The following is a 2,500-nucleotide window of genomic DNA, read 5'->3' as shown; positions in this document are numbered from 1 at the left end:
TGTAAGCAACCAACACCTACAGCCACACCGCCCTGAACAAGCCAAATCTTGTCTGATCTTGGAAGTTAAGCAGGGCCAGGCCTGGTTAGTACTTGGATGGGAGACCACCTGGGAATACCAGGTGCTGTAGGCATTTTTTTTTTCTCTCTCTTGTTCTTGCTTCCTTCAATGCTGGTTTTGAGATGAATAAGAGATGTAGGTCAGTAGATAACCAATACCTACAGCCACACCACCCTGAACAAGCCCAATCTCGCCGGGTCTTGGAAGCTAAGCAGGGTCGGGCCTGGTTAGTACTTGGATGGGAGACCACCTGGGAATACCAGGTGCCGTAGGCCTTTTTTTTTCTCTCTCTTGTTCTTGCTTCCTTCAATGCTGGTTTTGAGATGTAGGTCAGTAGGTAACAAATACCTACAGCCACACCACCCTGAACAAGCCCAATCTTGCCTGATCTTGGAAGCTAAGCAGGGCCGGGCCTAGTTAGTACTTGGATGGGAGACCACCTGGGAATACCAGGTGCTGTAGGCCTTTTTTTTCTCTCTCTCTAGTTCTTGCTTCCTTCAATGCTGGTTTTGAGATGTATAAGAGATGTAGGTCTGTAAGCAACCAACACCTACAGCCACACCGCCCTGAACAAGCCCAATCTCGTCTGATCTTGAAAGTTAAGCAGTGCCGGGCCTGGTTAGTACTTGGATGGGAGACCACCTGGGAATACCAGGTGCCATAGGCATTTTTTTTTCTCTCTCTTGTTCTTGCTTCCTTCAATGCTGGTTTTGAGATGAATAAGAGATGTAGGTCAGTAGATAACCAATACCTACAGCCACACCACCCTGAACAAGCCCAATCTCGCCTGATCTTGGAAGCTAAGCAGGTCCGGGCCTGGTTAGTACTTGGATGGGAGACTACCTGGGAATACCAGGTGCCATAGGCATTTTTTTTTCTCTCTCTTGTTCTTGCTTCCTTTAATGCTGGTTTTGAGATGAATAAGAGATGTAGGTCAGTACATAACCAATACCTACAGCCACACCACCCTGAACAAGCCCAATCTCGCCTGATCTTGGAAGCTAAGCAGGGCCGGGCCTGGTTAGTACTTGGATGGGAGACCACCTGGGAATACCAGGTGCTTTAGGCCTTTTTTTTCTCTCTCTCTTGTTCTTGCTTCCTTCAATGCTGGTTTTGAGATGTAGGTCAGTAGGCAACAAATACCTACAGCCACACCACCCTGAACAAGCCCAATCTCGTCTGATTTTGGAAGCTAAGCAGGGCAGGGCCTGGTTAGTACTTGGATGGGAGACCACCTGGGAATACCAGGTGCTTTAGGCCTTTTTTTTCTCTCTCTCTTGTTCTTGCTTCCTTCAATGCTGGTTTTGAGATGTATAAGAGATGTAGGTCTGTAAGCAACCAACACCTACAGCGACACCACCCTGAACAAGCCCAATCTCGTCTGATCTTGAAAGTTAAGCAGTGCCCGGCCTGGTTAGTACTTGGATGGGAGACCACCTGGGAATACCAGGTGCCGTAGGCATTTTTTTTTTCTCTCTCTTGTTCTTGCTTCCTTCAATGCTGGTTTTGAGATGAATAAGAGATGTAGGTCAGTAGATAACCAATACCTACAGCCACACCACCCTGAACAAGCCCAATCTCGCCTGATCTTGGAAGCTAAGCAGGGTCGGGCCTGGTTAGTACTTGGATGGGAGACCACCTTGGAATACCAGGTGCCGTAGGCCTTTTTTTTTCTCTCTCTTGTTCTTGCTTCCTTCAATGCTGGTTTTGAGATGTAGGTCAGTAGGTAACAAATACCTACAGCCACACCACCCTGAACAAGCCCAATCTCGCCTGATCTTTGAAGCTAAGCAGGGCCAGGCCTGGTTAGTACTTGGATGGGAGACCACCTGGGAATACCAGGTGCTGTAGGCCTTTTTTTTCTCTCTCTCTTGTTCTTGCTTCCTTCAATGCTGGTTTTGAGATGTATAAGAGATGTAGGTCTGTAAGCAACCAACACCTACAGCCACACCGCCCTGAACAAGCCCAATCTTGTCTGATCTTGGAAGTTAAGCAGTGCCAGGCCTGGTTAGTACTTGGATGGGAGACCAGCTGGGAATACAAGGTGCCATAGGCCTTTTTTTTTCTCTCTCTTGTTCTTGCTTCCTTCAATGCTGGTTTTGAGATGAATAAGAGATGTAGGTCAGTAGATAACCAATACCTACAGCCACACCACCCTGAACAAGCCCAATCTCACCTGATCTTGGAAGCTAAGCAGGTCCGGGCCTGGTTAGTACTTGGATGGGAGACTACCTGGGAATACCAGGTGCCATAGGCATTTTTTTTTCTCTCTCTTGTTCTTGCTTCCTTCAATGCTGGTTTTGAGATGAATAAGAGATGTAGGTCAGTATATAACCAATACCTACAGCCTAACCACCCTGAACAAGCCCAATCTCGCCTGATCTTGGAAGCTAAGCAGGGCCGGGCCTGGTTAGTACTTGGATGGGAGACCACCTGGGAA

General features: G+C 47.8%; 13 pseudogenes; all 13 read left to right on the top strand.

Annotated features, from left to right (window-relative positions):
* Positions 1-14: 14 nt before the first annotated feature.
* On the top strand, positions 15-133 carry LOC142121942 (5S ribosomal RNA; annotated as a pseudogene).
* An 83-nt stretch (positions 134-216) lies between these two features.
* On the top strand, positions 217-335 carry LOC142121892 (5S ribosomal RNA; annotated as a pseudogene).
* A 71-nt stretch (positions 336-406) lies between these two features.
* LOC142121916 (5S ribosomal RNA) lies at positions 407-525 on the top strand (annotated as a pseudogene).
* An 83-nt stretch (positions 526-608) lies between these two features.
* Positions 609-727, top strand: LOC142121971 (5S ribosomal RNA; annotated as a pseudogene).
* Positions 728-809: 82 nt separating this feature from the next.
* Positions 810-928, top strand: LOC142122055 (5S ribosomal RNA; annotated as a pseudogene).
* An 82-nt stretch (positions 929-1,010) lies between these two features.
* LOC142121856 (5S ribosomal RNA) lies at positions 1,011-1,129 on the top strand (annotated as a pseudogene).
* Positions 1,130-1,201: 72 nt separating this feature from the next.
* On the top strand, positions 1,202-1,320 carry LOC142121837 (5S ribosomal RNA; annotated as a pseudogene).
* An 83-nt stretch (positions 1,321-1,403) lies between these two features.
* LOC142122043 (5S ribosomal RNA) lies at positions 1,404-1,522 on the top strand (annotated as a pseudogene).
* An 83-nt stretch (positions 1,523-1,605) lies between these two features.
* LOC142121855 (5S ribosomal RNA) lies at positions 1,606-1,724 on the top strand (annotated as a pseudogene).
* A 71-nt stretch (positions 1,725-1,795) lies between these two features.
* On the top strand, positions 1,796-1,914 carry LOC142121943 (5S ribosomal RNA; annotated as a pseudogene).
* Positions 1,915-1,997: 83 nt separating this feature from the next.
* Positions 1,998-2,116, top strand: LOC142122082 (5S ribosomal RNA; annotated as a pseudogene).
* Positions 2,117-2,198: 82 nt separating this feature from the next.
* Positions 2,199-2,317, top strand: LOC142122040 (5S ribosomal RNA; annotated as a pseudogene).
* An 82-nt stretch (positions 2,318-2,399) lies between these two features.
* LOC142121894 (5S ribosomal RNA) overlaps positions 2,400-2,500 on the top strand; it is a 119-nt pseudogene continuing 18 nt past the window's right edge.

This window comes from Mixophyes fleayi, unplaced genomic scaffold (assembly GCF_038048845.1).
Source record: "Mixophyes fleayi isolate aMixFle1 unplaced genomic scaffold, aMixFle1.hap1 Scaffold_2183, whole genome shotgun sequence".
In the NCBI taxonomy this organism is placed as follows: Eukaryota; Metazoa; Chordata; class Amphibia; order Anura; family Limnodynastidae; genus Mixophyes; species Mixophyes fleayi.
This window is presented reverse-complemented; position numbering and strand designations above follow the sequence as displayed.